Consider the following 21,068-nt stretch of genomic DNA (forward strand, 5'->3'; position numbering starts at 1 on the left):
TCCTCCTAATAACCTTACCTGTGTTTCATAACCAAAATAAAAGCTTTGTGCTATTCAAATTTAAGCCTATTTGTCACATATTTTGGCCCTTGGATCATCTATTGTGTTGCTTTTGACAAGCTGTTTAAATATGCCAGGCTGAGCTAGTAATTCTAATTTGATAGAATTTATTTATAAAGCTCTTATATACCTTTAAAAGTGATATTACTCAGTACCAATTTATGCGGATAATTTTCCAGTCATATAAACACGAGGAAGGAAACAATATCACGTCACATATTGCATATAGGTTTTTACCATTCTAAGGCCCAGTTTTAAGAGAAACTGTGTTTTTCAAGACCGCAGCTTCCCCCTTTGCTACAACCAATAGAGCTGCACTAGTGGAGCCTTATTGGTGTTTGTTTCAAGCATTAAGTAACCTTGGGGAAGCCTTTTTCTTCCTTCTGCCGTTCTTTCGTCCGCTCACAATGCAGGTTTCAGGTTTGGGCCTGCTGGTTGAGGGGAATGCTTAGCTTGCCTATTTAAAACACAACTGGATTTTGCTATTCAAATGTAGGAAACCTAATTACACATTGGTAAATTCTCTTCAGTCTACCAAACACAGAAAAAAAACAGTGACAGAAACTGAAAGGCCAAAAAAGAGAAAAGAGTCCCTAAGACCTAATGAATCCAAACTAAACACCTCTCCACAGAAATGTCAAACATTTCTCTTAGCACAAAACAAGGCTTAAAGAATTCCCTGCTTTTGTCTCTGGGCTAATTCCTTAAGCAGAGAGGGGGATTTTCTTCTGGGAGTGTTATTTCACAAAGAACTAAACAGCAAATAAACAAAAGACTCTCAAAGAGTGAGAGAGTATAAATAAAATTCATGACTCCTTAAAGAGTTTACACTGAAAGAATGTGGGGGATTATTTACAATTAAAGCATAGTCTGTGGAATACAGTTATTATTACAAAAATGAATAAGAGGGTATTTCATTTAGCTCACAATAAGAGTGCACCTGGGTCTTCTCCATTTGTTAAAACTGGAGAGAACTCACTTGCCCTCAGAATCATCTATTTGGTCGCTTTTAGCCAACTCTTTTTCTTATACCAGGCTGGGTTAATCCAATTGAAAAAACTTGTTTATGAAGTTGCAAATTATCTATGTTGTAGCTGCGGAAAGAGCCAAAAGGAAAGGACAAAAACCAGGGGGAGCAAAACAAGAAAGCTGGGAATTTCCCTCCTTTAAAAGAGAAAAAAAAAATATAAAATTTTCTTCTGTTTTTCTGTGAAAAGTGTACTGCAAATCCCTACTCCCTCAGCCAGTCCTGTAGAAATGAAAAAATAAACAACCCACATCTTGACAACAAAAAGAAGTGTTTTTAAACTTCAGGCCTAGCAGAGCACAAGTTTTTAGTAAAGGGAAATTAATGAGAAAGGAAGAAAAACTTTGGGGGAGATCTCCTTTCTTCCTTGCCAAGTGGAATATGAAACAATGGAGTAGGTTAATAATGGAGACAAGGTTAGCTGAGGGATAAGATGAACGTGGAACAAATACAAGATTTCACTTCCAATAAATTAAGCAGACACAAATGAATGGTTATTAAGATAAAGAAGCATAGGTTGAAGAAGTCACTTGATTATAAATTATAGAGCAATTAGTCCTCTTTTCAGTGCTTTTTTTTTGTACTAGGTATTTTGTATGCTTCAGCAAATGTGTCATAAAACAACACTGATAATGATGTTGTTGAAAGCCAAGGTACAGCGGCCAAATCCCATATATATAAATATATATATGTGCATGTATTAATAGGCTTGTGAGTGATATATGGATGTGTGTATCCGTACGGGTGTATGTATCTCTATGTGTGTACATCTGCGTGAGTGCACGTGCATGTCTGCCTACAGCATAAACATCACAAGGCACATCCATGTGCAGCCCTATTAATTCTTTACAGAAGTGATATATTAATACAAATTAAAAAAGAAATCTATATGAGTGTCATGGAATGTACTTTATCTATCTATCTGTCTATATTATGTTTCTCTGTCATGTTAAAAAGAAAGCCTTATAAGAGAGGTTAGGCCATGGAGACTTAATTCATGTGCCTGAGCGACAGAGACAGAATGTAAAGCTTTGCTGAATTTGCAGCAAAGTTTTGATTGAGTCTTATCCTGCCATGCCTGTCTCAGCAAAGTATCCGAAACATTTGGCTGCACACGATTAAATGAACAGTATTTATTTTTAGCATCTGCTGCCCCTGACTCAAACTTTGCTACTAAGAAAATTCAGCTCTATGGAAAAGAATTTGAATTCCAGCTGGGCAGTTTTCAAAATAAGATGAAAAGTTAAGCAGGCAATTGGTGTGTATTTAGGGCTCAAAACACCTTGCCTCCTAAGAAGTCTTGAAGGAGTTAATCCCTTCTCAAGATAATCCACTAAAGAGCATCCTTCATTATGATGTTAAAAGCAAGGATCAGTGCTGGGGGAGTCTAACAATAGGACAGGGGTGCTTTTCAATCCCCATCACATTCTTCCCAGGTTAGAAACAGAAACTGCTGTTATTCCAGCCAAAAAACAGGACCGGTTTCTCTCTTGGTGTTAAATATTCAGATTTAAAAAGGGAGGGGAAGGGAAAAAAAAAAAAAAAAAGCAATCGTTAATCCACTGCATTAACTAAACTTCTCTCTTATTGGTTATTTTTCTGTCAATCTTTCTAACTTTTATGACAAGGTGGTGAATGTGAAAGGGCTGTATCGAAATAGCTCACAACTCTTTTAGACATCAAAAGAAGTTTTTCTAAGAGGCTTGTAAATAATTTCCTGGCGGTAACATGTGAGTGGAGAAAACCTGTAGCAAGGCAGTCAAACTTCACTGAATGAAAAGACGCTGCATCTCTTTACTCTGGGCAGGAATCTGACTTCTAAGAAAACATGGGGAAAAAAGCACATGTACCAAGCTGCTTTATGTTACTCATGTGGCTCATGTTCTTAATATCTGTTTTTCACTTTGTTTAATACTGAGTATCCTGGGTTTATTTAATGAAAAGATAGCGAAGTGTAAAAATATAGGGTTTTTTGGAGACCTTACAAACGTATTTGGGGATTACTTACACACATACACACACATGCACTCGCACACTGATTAATGTAGAAGTTATCAAATTCAAAAAGTTTTGTTAATTTATCCAAGAAGAGAAAAAAAGTAAAAATATTCATAGAGTGAGAGATTTAATCTGTATTTTTAAGATGGTAAAGGAGGAAGATTCAACCTTTAAGGGCTGTAGTCAGAAAATGAAGAAAAAAAGCTATTACTTTGCTGGTTGGTCATACAGTTGATTTAGGATATGATCCAAGTCCTGTGGATCTCCAATAACCACAACTGGTGTTTGGATCATGTCCTCAGAGTAGAATAACAAGTTTTTGTAGCATGCATAATTGATGGGTTTTAAGGAATCTCATGTAAAACCTGTTTCATTGTGCCTTGGAAATGTCACCTTAAGGAATTCTAGCACCGTGTCAGGGCCAAGTGAGACTACAATAATATTTCAGTCATGATAATTAAATGCTGTAAGTACCGTTATTTTCCTATTTGTTGTAATTCCAACTAAGAAGGGCTCTGATTGAGACCTGGCAAGAAGTGGTTGAAAAATTGCTCTTCTAAAGGGGGAAGCTAAAAGAGCACATGACTCAGCTGTAGATAGTAATTTTGATTCTTTTGTCCCATATAATCAGCAAATGGATAGTAAATTCACTGCTAAAGTCTGCAGTAACAGTAGCTGAAGACTTTCTGACACAAGACCACTGCCTCTACTGAGCATAACAGATCTCTTCACAGGAATACTGTGTGGAAGGACCATGGCTGGATAGGAGGAGGAGCAAACCCTGCCTCTAGGTTGATGTTCCTGCTCATTGCAGAGGGGCTGGACTAGATGACCTTTAAAGGTCTCTTCCAACCCAAACCATTCTATGATTCTGTGATTCTACGATTCTATGATTTCCATTGTTCCACACAGCTGGAGCACAGGGCTTCTTCTTCTTTTCATCATCTCCATACAAGAAAATGAGATGGTCTTATGCTCAGCTAATTGGGAGGAGATGACAATTGAAGGGAAGGTGTATCAGATTACATGGGACTTTTTATGGCTATTCCTTCTTGAGTCTGTGTCCCAGACCAAACTGGAAGTGTGTGAAGCTGTACTTCCTCTGAAGCGGCAGCAAATATTAATGCTACAGATGTTGCAGATATCCATTAACTCTTTAGATGTTGCAAAGCTTTCTGGGCATGCTGAACAGGAATAGAAAGTCCCGTCTGTTTAGAGTGCAAGCAAGAAAAGCTCTTGTGTTACTGCAAAATGCTCTACTTATGCTCTTGCTTGACAAATGAATCTGGAACAGAATTCATTCCTCTTTGCTATCCCTCCAATAAGGAGAGATTTCACAGCTGCCCAATTCTCTGCTGGTGATCCCAGGAAGAAGGGAAATGATGCAATTTCACCACTTGCTGAAGCAATGGGAAGTCTTCCAAGTTCCTCTTCTGACCTTCACTACGTAGGTAGCTGTTGACATAGGAGATCAAGACCATGGTTCTACTGTCTGTCCACAGCTATAACTTTGCATTTATTAGTGAATGCTTGTTTGCCATCACTTTAAGTACTCTTACCCAAACCAATGACCAAGGAAAGGAGTTGACCTGCTTATAAATCTTCAGAGGAGATGAAGAGCCTTGCCTTTTATAAGTATATTTTTTTAATTTTAATAAACCTAAATAAGGTTATTGGGAAAAGGATATAGCTCTCAGAAGTCCTGGGAATATAACATATATGCTCTGGCTTTCTGACAAAAGCAGATGATTTTGACACATTAAATGTTTATAAAAATTTTTAAAGATCCGATCAAGATGAGTTCTTTGGTTAAAACCAGGCAGTATATAAACAGAGGCAAGGACACAACCTGAGCCCTTGCAGGAACTCGTTTTTGAAGCAGAGTCCATTTCAGGATAATAGGAATGGCTGATCCAATTCCTGCCCTTCAACTGCATTCAATTTCTGGAATTAATTTATCAAGCTACATTTAAGGATTAAAAGATGGTGCCTGACATTTTAGAACAAACCAGAAAACCCCAAAAACCCAAACAAAAAAACCTGTCACAATTCAGTAGAATTTGCAAAAGAAAAGAGGCTGTATGGGATAAAGGAAGCCAGTCCAAAGTCCTCTTAGGTTGATGATCTCTTCAGGTCACGGTTCAAGTTATCTTGATTTTCAATTGTACCCACCCAAGTCTGTACTGCTTCTCCCTAGCTAATTTTTTTTAAAGACTTTAAGTCGCTGCCTAAATGCTCTTCTTAATGAGAATGAAACCGACTGGCTTTTATTAATGAATCCCATCTTTTGTGCATAGGTTTTAGTTTCTCTTTAACATCTTGAAAAGTCATTAATTTATTGCTAATTTAAAAGAAAAAGAGAGAGCAATCCTGTTGGTTCGAATGAATACTTTTCCTTTGGTTGAACCAATAATTCAAGCTCCTGATTATACCAATTAAAGACCAATTTGAGGAAAGGCCTCCAGCACTGAGCTGCAGCTGCCATTTAGCCACAAATTATGGGTCTTATATGTGGGTGGACATGAAACTCACTCAGAGAGAAATAGATTGAGAAATAGGGAAACTATTGTAGGGATTTTAGCAGAAGGGGGACATTAATTGGATACATTGCTTGAAGTCAATCAGAGATTCAGCTACTCTGTGGGCCTTTTGACTTCAAGACCCCTCTTTTTTTGTTCATGTACCTTCAGCTAGATTAATCACAGTGACTAAACAAGCAGAGATATTTTTCAGGGATTTTTTTTTTTTTTTTGGTGGCTGTGGAGAAGGGGCAGCCTCTTCTACAGTGAAATGAATGTTGAAGATGGTAAAAATAAGTGTGATTTTTTTTCAATCTTGAAAATAATTCTTAAGATACTTTGAGTTAAGAGTATATAAAAGTGACCCCAGGGTGAAAGCATTTATTTGTTAATTTGATATTAGAGGATCCATTTTATTTATTAAATGTATTGAATAAAAATGTAATGAAATTATAAGCTTTTGATATTGTTTTTCTGCTAACAGGGAAAAAAGTGTTCTCATGAAAATGTTTCTCAAACTTTGGACCTATATTATTCAAAAAGTGGAAAAAATAAGAGCAGCAGCAACAATCAAAACATTAGTAAGTCATTGATAAAACATACAATGTCAATGCTCATAAATGAAATGATTTAAAAGTACTGTATATTAGTTGCCATTCGACTACTCTATGTTATTTGAGATTTATTGTTCTAGATTATATTTTTTTCCAGCCCATAGAGAAAATTAGTGGCAGTAGTGGGATTAGAAATGCACTATAGTTGGTCTCTAGTCCTGTGGTATGCTTTAAAATTATTTTAAAATGCTGTAAGTAGAGTACAAATGAATACATGAATTACAGTTTCTGATAAAGAAATGTAATAAGAATACATATGTCTCGATATTTATCTAATTAGACATACATGAATGTGTTTACTTCTCAGGCTGCAGTGGTCTATAAGAAATGTCACTGCTCATGATCTCTTGTAACCAAATTTAATGTTTCACTGCTGGAAAACCAGTAAATTTTCTTATAGTTCAGTTTGGTAATAAACATATTTTATTCCATCATTCTGGATTCATCATATAGTCTGATATCCAGGGGTATGCTTTTCCCTAACACTAGCATCCTTGAATTATTATTATTTTTTAAAAATTATTTATTTATTTATTATTGTTTTTATTTTAGTTATTTTTAATCACATTTTTATAACTCACCTTGGTTATACCAATTAAAATTCTCAAAGAGATTACCTGATTAAGAAGTCAAAATCTATTTCTCAGTTATTTCTTGAGAACTGTAACAAACTTCTCATCTCTTTCATTGTTAAATTGAGATCTGCAACCTAAATGAATCAAGGAAGTTGATACAGTGCTTGCAAACAGACACTAAAAAAGACCACTTGCTTCTCTTTACCTGTCACAGGACTTATTCAGTTGGTTTTCAGATCATTATAGTTCTGGACATTTATTTTAAATAGAATTAAGAATTGAACCGTCTTTCACATTTTAGATTAATAGGACCGCAAACAATCTTCAGTGCTTTCCCTGGCTAAAATTGTCAGTTAAAAAAAATAGGAAAGGCTTCTGTTCTAAATTTCCATATTTCATTCAAACTTGCTAATTTTATCCTGGTTAGGAAGTGGGATTAATAAAAGCTACTTTTGATCCACCCAGAGGAGGAAGTTGTGGAAATGCTGCAGAAGAGTTTTGTTCTCTTAGAGGAAGAATTTGCTTTGTACTAATATGCTGCCCCAACTTCTTAATCTTTAGAGGCCTGTATAGCACAGATGTTACTCTGGTGATTTTATGGTTATTCTGGTGATTATTCAGTATGGAAGCAATCATGAGTTTTCATCTTCACAATAACCAGATTCCAGTGTTTTCCTCCATCTAATCTCTATTCTTAGGTCCTGCTCCATATATTGTATGAGATTTTCCTTTTGCTTCATAACCTTTATATGAGGATTCTCTTGTAACATTTGCTGATGAGACATCAGATGATAAAAGAAACAGTGTGTTTGACTTTTTTTTTTGGTCATTTGCCTCCTTGATACCCCACAGTCCCCAGATGAGACAGAACTGGTAAAACTGAAACAATCTTGAGTTCAACAGGTGAACCAGAAGTCTGAGAGAGTCCACCACCCAAAACGTCCTGCTCTCAGCTTTTGATCTGAGGTCAGCATCTTCTCCACAGCATGGAAAGGCAATTTTGTGTTGAGTTAGCAGTGTATCTGACACACCTGCATGTATGGATAGCAAAGCAAGTTAACACATCTCTTTGTATCAGGTAGGTAATTTCCTGCACAATATCCAAAGTAGCCCTTTGAGGGGAATGTCTCAGAAAAAGAGTATTTTTCCCTGAGAAATTTCACAATGCCCATGGTTAAGGAACAATGTTTCAAGAATCTTCTTCTATACTAATTAATCTCTAAGCCTTAACATTTATCTCTCCGGTACACAGCATACATATCACTGTGAGTTTCAGTTCTGAAGTCTGATAAAACTAATAAACCAAAACTGCCAGAGGTGGCACATTAAACTGGTAAAATGGTTTTCATCTTAATTGGATATGAGCAGTGTTATCTCTAATAACCCCAGGATACTTCTAATTGGAGTTTTCTTTTTCCTTTATTTTTTTTCCTTTCTTTTCCTTTCTTTTCTAACACTAATGTCATTGACCAGTGTTAACATTTGAGTGCCCCCTCTTCCAAACCCCCTTACTCTCTTGCAATGTTTTCTGAAGCAAGAATTAGCTTGAATTCAACGCAGTGAGGAAGGCATATTTGTATTCCATTAACAAAGGTGATTTTACGTGGGCTATCATTGGAGATTTTAATAAGATAGAGTTATTGATGTTAGCTAATAATGTTTTGAAAGTTCGTTGTGTTCACTGCCCTGAGATTCACCTCAGGCCAGCAACTTCTCAATTTTCAGATGTTATTGCAAGACAATGGCTGTCATTGTTTAGGCTCAGATTGTAATTTTAGTGTAAATCTTTGCTCAGTTTTTTAGTGTGGTAAATTCAGTCTTATTGCTTCCTGCAAATTTTTTAGACTCCTGTGAGAAGAATGCATATTAATTGGTAATACTAAAATACCATGTATAATTAAAAGGCAGCTAAGCTTTCTGCAGCTAGTATCCTTTTGTTTTATTTCACTAGGGTTACCAAGAAATCCTTATGTGGCTGAGGAAATATTCACACCGCTGAAGCTTGCTTTTCATAGGAGAGATGTGTTACAGCTGGTAACTGCACGGTCTGTAGGGGAGATTGCACAAGGACTGTTTGAAGAAAACAATTTTTAGAAACTTTTGTTCACTATTTTTCAGGATTCTCTTCCTCTTCTTACTCCTTCTTTTACACATGCGGCCCTGAATTATCTATTCCACTACATCAGTTTTATACTAAGTTTTTGTCATGCAAAATCAACTTCAATTTCTCTTTACACTACACTTGTCTGACAATACAGGTATGCTATTGGCTCCGAAAGAAGTAAGATGATAAAGAATTAAAAGAACTGAAAGGACAGGAGGTCTAAGAAAAAGAATTGTATCAATAGCATAAACTACCTCATTTTTTTCAACAGGGATTAAAAGTTGAAGTCTGCATATGTTTTAAATGTGAGAAATTTTACTCCTGAGACATATTCAGGAAGATATAATTCATTTTCCTGCAGAACACACATGCATACACACACACACACACAACTGTGCACATGATGAAGTCAGTACCGTTCCCTACATCGCACGTGTTTCTGAGGAAATGTTATCAAGTTCACAATGTTTATTACTTTTTCTATATAATTAAAAGTATCTATGCAGAGCTCATTAAAATATTACAGAAATTCAGCAAGAACACTTTCAAGTGTGAAACAAAATCTATAAAAAAAACAATTGCAATAAATAAAATTAACAGAAAGATCTGTTCAGTAATTTATATTTACATTTCAAGCAATTAAATCAGCAATACCTGGCGTGTGGATTAGTAGGGATCAAAGGCCTTTCACAAAAAGAGCCTTTTATAGTATCAAAGACCCCGTGACATCATGTTTGCCTTTTATGCTGAATTAGATAATTGCAAATAATTGTAACTCTGAAAGACATTTAGTCTTACGGGAGATTTTTTTCTTCCCTTTGCAGGTCAATGTGCAACCCTTTGACCCATCATTGTAGGACTAAAGTCTTTGTTAGAAAGACAAAGAATATTACTTTCTCAACTAAAAACATGCATGATTACTTTTGTCAACAGTCAGAGAGAGAAGAACAGAAATCTCATGATACTACAAGCCTTAGAAAAAATATTCCTGATTTTTTGTTAGGAGTAAAATTATCAAACAGGGTATATGTTTTCTTTTTATTTTCTTTTTAATTCATTTTTTTTCCTTTATCTTTCTCTGGGACTTACCACATCAAATGCAAACAAAAATAAGAATTATAAATGTGTTAGAAAAGATACTCTGCTTCTCATCCCTGTGCTTGGGTCTTCCACACCTTTGCATCTTTATACTGCACCTGAGTTCATGGCAGCAGGTTAATCTAGGGGAGCTTTTGTGCTCTCAGTGATTGCTTACAGGACCCAGGCAATGGAGGAGAGCCAAAGTACAGTAGTCTTGGTGTAAATCTTCAGAGTGTTAAGTGGAAAATCCAACAATACATTTCAGCAACAGATATCTGCACCTACCAGCTAAAATGTCAGAGACAACATGATCTGGCGTGTCCCACCCTACCCTGTTCTACTGGCCCAGGAGACCTCATTGCATGGGATATCTGTAGGGTTAGTTCATAGTCAATTTAAGGAACTGTTATATGACTCTCATGACAATTTTCACTTCTGGACAAATAAGGACTAACATGAATTTAATCTTCCACCTTGCAATAAAAGTGAAGGAAAATATCTGAGCCATGTAAATCTAACCATCAGGCTTGCAGAGTCTGGAATTTCCACCAAAGTACAGTGAAAAAAGGATGCCTGTGACCCTGATGAATACAAAATCTGCCTCTGTGGTTTATCACACTAATGATTTGCTCCTGGTTTTGCTGTCAAAAATCCTAATTCTTTCACCTGTTCTCATGCTAGGAAGCAGTTGACATTGCCCTGGTTTCCATGGGTGGGATGGATATCTGGTGTGGGAGCTTTGGCTGTCCTAGAGGTGTGGGGTTCCTGGAAGCCAAACCTTTCCCCTGTGCATTAGCACTAATACTCAGAAAAAAATGATTTGCAGAAATGAATCTAAAATTTGGTCTTTGCTGAACAAAATGAGAAAGAAAGGAGGGACACAAATAAGGGAACAAAAGCTGCATAACTGTGAACATAACCAGATTATGGTTACCTTTTGAAGTGTTGCTATGCTTCAGTGCTGCCACAAGTTACAGCCTGCCAAGTGGGTAGGAGATCAAACCAAGATATATTTCTTAGATGGCTCAACTGTCTCGGGCTTAGAGGTTCATTAGGAAGTGAAATCATCCCAGGAATACCAAAACACCAGGAGGCAATAAAGATGATATAGGTAATGGATTCTGATTTCTCCTAGCATTAACTCATTTAAAAAGCAGTCTCAGATAGAAAAGCAGACTTTTATAAGGTTGTAAAACAGCAAACAAAATACAGAAGGTTATAGCAATGCTGGGTATTTTTTGTCTACATAGAAAGCCAAAGGGACAGTAGTTTGTTTAACTTAGTGTGACTCGGATAAATAGGAATAGACATTTAGGCAGCAGTATAGTGGTTAGTGAGTGTGGACTGGACATGAGAACAAACTGCATTACATATTGCCCAGGCCAATGATTAATATATTCCCATAAACTTGGTAACCTCACAGCCTCCCCATCACTCTGCATTTTTCGGTTTAATTGAAATTAATGTGCTAGTTTTAAGCAGCTATATAAACAGCTGTAGTTATTCTACGTTTGACAGTACACAAGTAAAAGATTGTATTAACAGAACAAAAATGCGGTGCCTTTCCTAACATAAGCTGCTTCTAGCAAATGGTCTTGGGAGTTTTAATAACCTCTGTGACTACATACTGTACATACATAGGCAGAAGCTCCAGGCAGGTACTGCAACTTGGTGTGTTGGATCTAACTTGGAAGCTGGACCAGTCTGGAGTGAGAGACTTGGACCCATATGACCTCCAGAGACCCTTTCAACCAAAATTATTCTATGATTCTAAGATTTTCTGCTGGTGATGGAATGAAATGGTCCTTTGCAGTTATGAGTTTGGGGCTGGCCAGGCCAGCACTCCTGGCAGCTCATTGTGACCTCAGGAGAGAGAAATGCCACAAACACCTACTCAGGAAGTAAAGACATATTTCCTCTGTTTCACTCAATGTGTTTCATTACAGCACCCAAACTATCTTTACATGCTCACTGCTCATGTCTGGAGCAGCACCACGGCATGGGGGAGGCTGGTCAGACTGACTTGGATGGGAAATCTCTCCTTTTGAAACTCATTTTTTTTCTTTTCTGTCCATCTATTGTGGTGTCTGATGCCCATCAAGGGTGATGATATTTCAAGATCTTTCAATTGCCAAACAGCTGTGGAATGGAAGCATATGCGTTAGAACAAGCCATTGCACCTCCTTGGTGGTTCTGGTGAACATGGGGATTCTCACTGGTGTCTTGAATTGTGGGTGTTCAAAATGCCATAGATGGACCCATCTCTTGTTTAATTATTTCTTGTGAACAAACTTCTAGTAAATGGAAAAATCCTCTTAATTTTTACAAGTGTCACCGTCACCAAGGAAGCACATGAAAGCAGGCCACAAAAGGACTTAAGTATTTAAATTCCCATAAACTTAAAGGGTAGATAGGCATCTAGGTAAGAATTAGGTTCCTAAATATCATTATGGAGCTGCCATTTTCTGTTTAAACAATGTAACTAAACCAATATCCCCTGGGATTTTTAGTCACATAAATGAAATCTACTGATTTGCTTTCCCCTTCTTCACTGTCTCACAAAAGAGTTTAATATAATTTTTTTTTGGTACTAATTTCTTTGGCATTTGCCATCAGGAAGGTTATATTTCATGCAGCTGTATTCAGAAGACTGCTGAAAAAAATCCACTTTATTTAGAGGATGTTTGTATTGCAATGTAAACAGAAATTTTGAAAACATCATTGCTGTTGCTTCTTCTGCACCAACTGCAAAGTTGAAGGCATATATATTTCCATGCTAAAAATCAGCATTGGTCTATTGGTAACCTTCTTCTATGAATGTTTAGCTTTTCACTGGAACTTGTCAAGCTCTAAAATATTGTGATAATTTTCCAATGTTATACCATCGGGTGTAGTAGAATTTCTCCTGGGCTGCAATTAGCCAACAACTTATGTTAATTTTAATTAATTAATTTAGCTTGATAGTAATACTATGTAATAAAACATTTTGCTCAGTGTGAAACTTGTCCATCACATTTGTTTGTGACCTAAGTTAGTAATTATGTGTGCTTAAGTCAGTGGTAAATGGAAATAAAATGGTGTGTCAGAGCCAAAATGAGGTAATTTGTGTCAACTCGGTTGGTTGATAGTGTTATAAAGGTAAAAGACACAGGAGTGTTGGTTAGAAACTGGTCATTATTTTGTAATCCAAGGAATGTCTCATGATGCACATTCAGTAGTGATCAAGACACTATTTTCTCTTATCAAAAGTCTGGCTTGTAGCACAATAAATCTAACTAAACCCCCAACTAATGTACAAAGTTCAGTAAGAAGGTTGACATTTGAATTAAGATGAAATTGCTGTAGTTTGGTTCCTCCTCAGCCTTTTAAATCTAAATGATGAGCAAAATCAAACATCAAACTTGTGACTCATTGTTGAATGAATTAATTAAAAAAAAAATGAACCAAAAGTTGTTCGGGGAATTAATTTTAATATCAACATCTTACAATGCATTATGGAACCTGAGAACATGCTCACTTGTACAATATTTATAAAATTATCTGTTTTTCCTATTCCTCATGTGTTTTGGAAATAAGGTTCTCTGCCTTCACTGCTGTAGCATCTCACCTTTCTAATAAATTTGAAAATTGCTTTTTCCTTCAGAACTTGAATTTTAATTTAAAGACTAATATCCTGTCTGCTTTGCTTCAATCAGACACTCGTGTTTTTCAATGTTGCCTTTGGTGTCAGGGTGAAAGGAATTTTTTGTCTATATTTTTGCAACTTAGACCAAAACTAATTAATTAGTTAAGCATCCAACTATTCTGACTTGCTTTTGATGTCCAAGTTTCCAAGACATAAAAAACCCCAACAACCTCAGCAAATGAAAACAAGAACACAGAAAAAAATTCCACCCTGTGGATTATCGGCAGGTTTTTCTCCTAAAAGGTTCAGCTTTATTTTATTCCTGCTGGAGAAAAAGTACTCATTAAAGAAACTGTTACTGAGACTACCTCTTCAGGCAGCATGACAAGCCCAGCAGTAGTACAGTGTAGGTATATGAATTTCTTCCGCTGGAGCTTCTTGCAAAGAAAAAGAACTAATTTTCTTATTAAAACTTGTATGTGACTGTTGTGCTCCCCCTCTGTAAGTCTTGTTGAACAGATGTCAACAGGTAAAAGTACCCTTGATCAAAGACCAGTTCATTTCAATATTATAAATATTAATTCACTTCATGCAAGAAAAAACTACTAGTGAAAATCACATATATTGCCATGGAGATTATTATGTCCAGTCTTGGTAAGAGCATGGGAAGCAAATAATAGTGAATAATATAACTATCATCACCTTTATGTGTCAGAATCACAGAAAGATGGATTTGTTTAATTGTTGGCAAATTGAAATTTTTGTTTTGAATGAGTGCTAAAAATTTACCATAACCTGAAACATTGTGGCTCTCTGAGAATTTGCATTATTTAATACTTTCTGAATAAAGCTGAATTCCAAAAGAAAAATGCTGTTTGCAAAAGAAATACTGAGCCAATTAATCTAGAAAATATAATTTTTAATTTTTGTATTTTTTCCACATTAAATAGATTGATCCTTTCCAAGAGTGTATATATTCATAGCAAATCTCCTTTCTTATCATAAAATGATATTTCTTGAATTTTATTCCTTAAAGAAAGTCCTTGACTACAGAGCATTTACATTTCAATAATTTCATCAAATTGATATGTACTTTTTTAAACCAAACAAATTAAAAATCAATTCTGGTCTTCCAATCACCAAATGGAAAAATAGCACTTTGGGGCTCAGTTAACTTTTTTTTTTTTTTTTTTTTTTTTTTTCCCGCCAGTATCCTACTTCTTAAGAAACTGCATTTCCTGTTGGAAAATCATTCAAATGGAAAATTCTTGTTGGACTCTTCTCATTGCAGATCGGGAAACATGTATGAATTTGCACTGGAGAATGGAAACGTGCAGCGTGAGATCTCTTGAGTAGGTTTTACAAGAAAAGCTATGACTGATTATTATGCTAATATTAACTTCCAATTGTTAATGAACCTTTCATCTTGAAGGATCCCAAAACACTTTACAGACTGCAGAGATCTCTCCCACTCCCACTGAAATGCAGCCAGCTCTTCTGGCCGTTCTTTGTGACTCGGTGTTACTCAATAGTAGAAAATAACCTCTGCCCGCCTCTACACTGGCAATGTTTAGAAATGCAAAAAGTAATTACCAAGTTGGACTGCAGCCAAGGCACCGGTTTTGACACTCTTGTTCCTGCGACTGAAAAGTGCTATAGTATCTTTAAGTGGCCATAAGTCAGAGCTTGGGTCCGCCGTCTTATCAGAAACACAGAGGCACTGGTACAACACAGAGTCTCAGGGGAGGATGGGAGCTACTGCCTCACCCCCAGTGTGGTTTCTTGTAGCAGCTCCAAGTTTTACTTGGAGACTCTCCCACTGGAAATTGGGCTGATGTAACCCTGCTCATCTGGTAAAACTGAATACGGTTACGACCTGACTTACAGATGGCCACCACACTGCTGTTTGCAATAGATTAATCTTAAATTAGGCATGTGCACAGATGATACTTTTTAAAGTAAGACTTATTTCTGCAGATCAGTGGTGATTTTCTGTGCTGTTAAGAGATTTGGGCTTTTTTTGAATGTATACTGGGAGTTTACCTGAGATATGTATGCATTTCCATCTACCAAATATGTCAAACTATGTGGCACACAGCCGCACTCCTCCCATTCTTAATGCTATGTTTTATGAAAAAAATGTCAAACCAGCTGATGCTCTTAACTTCAGAAAGATTCAGTTTCTAATTGTCTGGATCAATAAAAGGAGGCAAGATTTCTTAGCAAGGTACATTCCCTCTAATTGATACTCACTGACATTGTGTTTACTATAAATGTTTTTGTTGCATTAAATATGCTTCTACTACAGAAGTAGTGATGTTTTTAGTGATGGAGGGAAATGCTGCCTTTTCGGTACTTTTATTTGGAGTTTAAAGTCCATTAAAGTGACTTCATAAATTCAAAAATAAATCCATTGATTTCTATGAATGCCTATAGTTAATGAGCATGTGGCATTTGATTTGGAATTAAAGAGGCATTATCGCACTCTTTTAAAGGCCTTAAATTTAGGCTTAATTAACAAAAAGATGGGAAAGAAGTGTCTGCATTTTAAGTGGTCCTCTGGAGCGCTGGAAACTTTGAAGCAGTAACATAATGCCAGGTGCCTTCAGCATCTGAAGAGCTACTTTCTCAGTCTGAGTAGGACCAAACCTTGCTGATACAAAGGTGGTCAGGACTGATGTCTGACCCGGAGTGGTGGGCTGTGCTATCTACTTTTGATTGATTTAGTAGAGTGATTAAACATCTGTTTAATATTCACCAGAGGAGGAGATCTAGTAGAATGTTTACATGTCTAAGGTTTATCACCTGGTAGATCTTGGGCTTTATGGGTTCCCCTTGGGAATTTGACCTGAGCAAGGACTTCGGGAACAGCCTCCAGGATTTAAGTTTAGCCCTTTCTGGTGAGAAGCCCACAGCCAAATAGGGGATCTGTTAATGGTAAACATAGTAATTTAAAAGCAAGCAGTAAACAAAACTCCAGGAGCAGACAGTGCCCTGCAAAGCAACTTATTTCAGAGTGATATGGAGAAGATGACAGAAGATAATGGAAACTGTGATGCCATGGTGGGATGCTTTTCTCTCTCTCACTGCCTGTTTGAAAAGCCACGGGAGAGAAAGGCTGTCCCGCAGGACCTCTACGTGACCCCAGTCCCAACTGGCCGCCGGCGACTATGTGTGCTTGCCCATGTCATGGCAGCACATGGAGGGATTGACAGAGTTTATTGCTTTCTGGCTTATTTTAAGTACTCTTGGAATCTTCTGCATCCTCTAGCAAACTGGGGCAGTCTGACCTCTAAGCCACATAATCTGAGCATAAGTTAAAAAAGAAGCACAGAATTTTCCCTTCCCGAATAGCACTGCTGCTGACGATCTCTGATCCAGCTTTAATGTTTAATTGGATGACCGGGTTTTAAACAGAGCATTCTTTAACCCGGCTGACTCTGCCTGCCCCCATCCCCCTGCCCAACAGCAGCCTCCCTCCAGTTATCAAAGTGTCATTAGTAGAGACAGCTGCCTGTAAACAACAGGAATGTCAACACAACTGTCTCGGTCAACAGGAATTTAACTTTAATCTGTTCATTACTTAAAGATACATCATCCTCTTTCTGCGCTGTTATCTACATCACTTGCAGACAAAGGCGGAGAACAAATTGACGATGGGGGGGGGTGGTGGACCGGTCCTGCTTTAGCCAAGCTGGTTCTGTTCATCATTTCCAGTTCCGCCCCCCCCCAACCCCTTGTAAGTTCCCCTCCTGTATATGTATATATATTTGCTGGATTGCGGGTGAGGGGGGTCAGGAGTTCCTTGTTTAGCTGGAAACAGATACTACATATTTATAAATGTAAACTTGGAGCGCTGCCAGACCCCTGCATTTAAGTGATTAACAAATGTTTCCCTTCAAGTGGACACCTCTTGTTCTAAATATATTTGACAAGAATGTAAAGAGTCAACTGGAGGGTAGAAAGGGCATACCACAAAGCATTTTCTGCAGAGGCTGCCAGCGTTCGCCGGCCTGGGCTGCGTGGCCGGCGATGCCGGCGTTCGGCGGGTGCCAGCCGAGTTCACGGCGGGCAGGCTGCCAGCACAGCCCAGCCTCCCCGCTGTTTAACGACAATGGATTTACTGCTTCTCTGCATATTGGTGTTATTTTGTGTAAACAAGGTTAACACTCCTTTTAAATTAAATACACCACCTGGTGACTGAATGCCTGACCTTGGCAGACGTCTTTCACCTGGTCTCCAAAAAGGGTGGGTAGCCCGGCTGTGCCGCCGGCCTTTCCCACCCGCTGGCTGGCTTTAATGCTTTGTCCTGTAAAAGTGTGTCAGTCTGTGCAGTGCAGAGCATTTCTGGGACTGGTCTCACCTCCACATGCACAGGACATCCAGGAATAGGAAGCTATTACTTATGAGCAAGAGTGTTACTCTTTTGTAACCTTGTGCATAGCGTATTACTCTTGTCCACCCTGGACCTGCCATTTCCCTCCTGCTTTCCCCCAAATAGTTCTCTTGCTTAATTGAAACACATCTAATCTTCCTGAGTTTTCTGTTTTGTCTGTGGCCGGAAGGGAAGTTTCTGACCCTGGTCCCCTCTCTCCCTTCAAGAAGAGATGGGCAAACTTGAGAGCGATCTCCCTCTCCCCTTTCCAAATGATAGTCTGGAAAAGAAAATCTTCTTACCTTTGCCAAAAGTATCTACACTTTTTCACTCCTAAAGCATCATCTGTCATACAGGTTCAAATAAGATGTTTCAAAGGTAGCTGATTCTGCCACCTTTGATATCTCTAGAGGTGCTACTGTTAAGGTTGAAGTCATTCATCATGGTGTGTGATGAATTAATAAAATCCTATACTGGGTATAAAATCTGTATTTTATGCATTGGAATTAAAAGTCTACAGCTAAACAGTAGCTGTGTAGTTAAGGAAACCTCTTGAAGACCTCGATATACAGACTATGTAAAGCCTGCAAGTCCTGCGAGTGAAACATATGTTGGAGTTTGTAAACTCTGCAGGGGAACAGAGACCCACTGGGCCCAGTGACACACAGAGCTTATAAATTTCACAGGGCTGCAAAGTACACTCGAGGCCAAAAACCCCACTGGTGCTACAGCTCTAACCATCAGTGGGTCTCAGCAAGGAAGGACAGCGAATTTGGAAGTATCAGAGGGGCTGCTGGGTCCCTGCATGTTGGCACCCAAGCCTCTGGTTAAATGCAATTCCCAGGTACCTCAATACAGGTTTCCTGGCAGAACTTCTATATCATTTTCATTAACGTAGCTCATTTCTAGTAGTCTGACTTACTGTCAGAATCTGCCTTTCAGCTGTCCAGTTTAAATGGAGATATGTGGCTTTTTCTTCTAAGGGTGATATCCCTTCCTGCTTGTGAGTATAACAGTACATACTCATTCTTCTCATAAATCCCTAGAGGGTGATCATTCCTATATGATATTTTTTTTAAAGTGTTATGCCTCAGAAATATCCTTTGAAGGTAAAATTATCAAACTATTTGAATAAAAAGTATTTAGTTTTATTATTTCTACATCTGCTACTTTCAGTCTTACTGATTTTCCCCTTGTTCTTGTGCTATGAGAAAGTGGAGTTAAGAGTTTTCTATTTTTTCCCTGGAAACTTTACAGAGAAATCTTAATCATTTTAAACAAACATTTAAATATCAAGATAAGAGCACTTAGTTGGATAATGAAATAGAGATGATGGGAAATCATCTGAGAGACTTTATTTAGACTAATAATGATAAGACATTTTTTAAGAGAAAGTCCAGACAGATAGGTACAAAATATGTAAAATAATGTTATAAATGCATGTGCTAAAAATAGCTTTTCCTAACCATTTTTGGAAAGAATCCTCTTATTCAGTGGCTAACTTACAGAATATTTTCTGGTTTTACATAAAAAATGCTGCATGTTTAGAGGTGAATGCTTCAAGTTTTTGGGCACAGATGTTGTCCGGCTCATAGCCAGTGTGCCTGTTACTAGGCAAAAGTACTGGGGAAAATGATAGAGTTTTGAGTGAGGAGCAAAAAGCAGAGTTTGTTAGAGAGCTGACACATTTGTTGTACAGATAAGGCTAGTCTAATTAAACTATCATTGTAAAGTCCCCAGATTCCCCAGGCTCTTCTTTTGCTCTTAGCTGGAGTTTGGATTCAGTACTCTAAGAAATGCAGTCTCTTTGAACTCTTTCCTCTTTGTGTTTCAAGGATTGTTCTCATCTGTGATATAAAGAGCCCCTGTTATCTGTAACAGAGTGCGGTAGCATCTATCCTGACTGGACCACACAGTGATGGAGTTGGGAGCTCTGAGCGATACCTCATACCCATTTTCTCCCTCCTGTCTGTTTTCTCTCATACAGAATTCTCTCTCCATAGTCTTACAGAGCAGAACTGCTTTTAATGAGGTTTATGATAAACTCCTGATGTCCTTTTCCTGCTTCCAGAAGCTGCTTGCTAAAGGACTCACCTTTTGTTTCTTTGACAGAACTAAAAGCAGTTCTGTCATCACAAAGTGTCAGCACTGTTAAAGGAACAGGAGGAAGGTAAGATCGCATGAAACTCAGCCAGGTGCAATGGCCAATACTTGAAACTTCAGAAAAATGGTCTGTGAGGGTCCATTTTGAAATAACGTGCCTATATGAAAGGGTTTTTTTGGTAGGTCTATCACTTTGTATTCAATCTGCAGTGGATGCATCTGAACTGATACACACATGAATTTAGGCACCTTTGGTTCCTTAGGGCACAAAGCAGACATCAAACACCATATGAGTTATTTATTGCAATCAAGACAAGAAATACTGCTGAATATGGGGAATGATTCTCCTTATAAATATATCAGAGAAGTAAAAAAGTGAGAAAAATGATTTATTTAAATTAGTAAACAGTGCTGGCACATAAAGAAATGGGATAAACTGACGGTGAATAATCCTAAATTAGAAATTAGAAGAAGATTTCTAGTCAATGGAGGACTGTAACTCTTGGATAGCCTTCTAATAGGTGCGGTTAAGGCAAATAATGAAACTAGTTTTAACTTGGAATTCAATGCTTTTATAAATGAGATTACACAATGTAGTTGTATACTGGAGAGCTGGGTTGACTGACCTTGGAAGTTCTTCTCAGTCTTATGCTACATTATTCCTTCTAATTATTGTGTGGCACTAGCCTTCAGCAGGATCTTTTTTTTTTTTTTTTTTTTCAGTTTTATGTTCTAACTTCAAATATTTTGGTTCAAATTTTACATTTCTGTCATGGAAATTAGCACTTTTTTCTTTTTCTTTTTCTCCTAAAAATTCTAGACAGTGAAATTGTCCAGGCATGTTACAGAAAAACTTGTTCTGCTCATGCATGATAGACCAGTTTAATGGAAAAGATTTAGTGTTTCAATCTCTGGAGGGTGGGAATGACACTCGGCAGGGTGGGTGTCTTTGTGCAATTTGCTGGCCTATGGAAAATTTGCCCCACTT

The sequence above is a fragment of the Tyto alba genome, unplaced genomic scaffold, assembly GCF_018691265.1.
Source record: "Tyto alba isolate M040663 unplaced genomic scaffold, T.alba_DEE_v4.0 Super-Scaffold_41, whole genome shotgun sequence".
Lineage (NCBI taxonomy): Eukaryota > Metazoa > Chordata > Aves > Strigiformes > Tytonidae > Tyto > Tyto alba.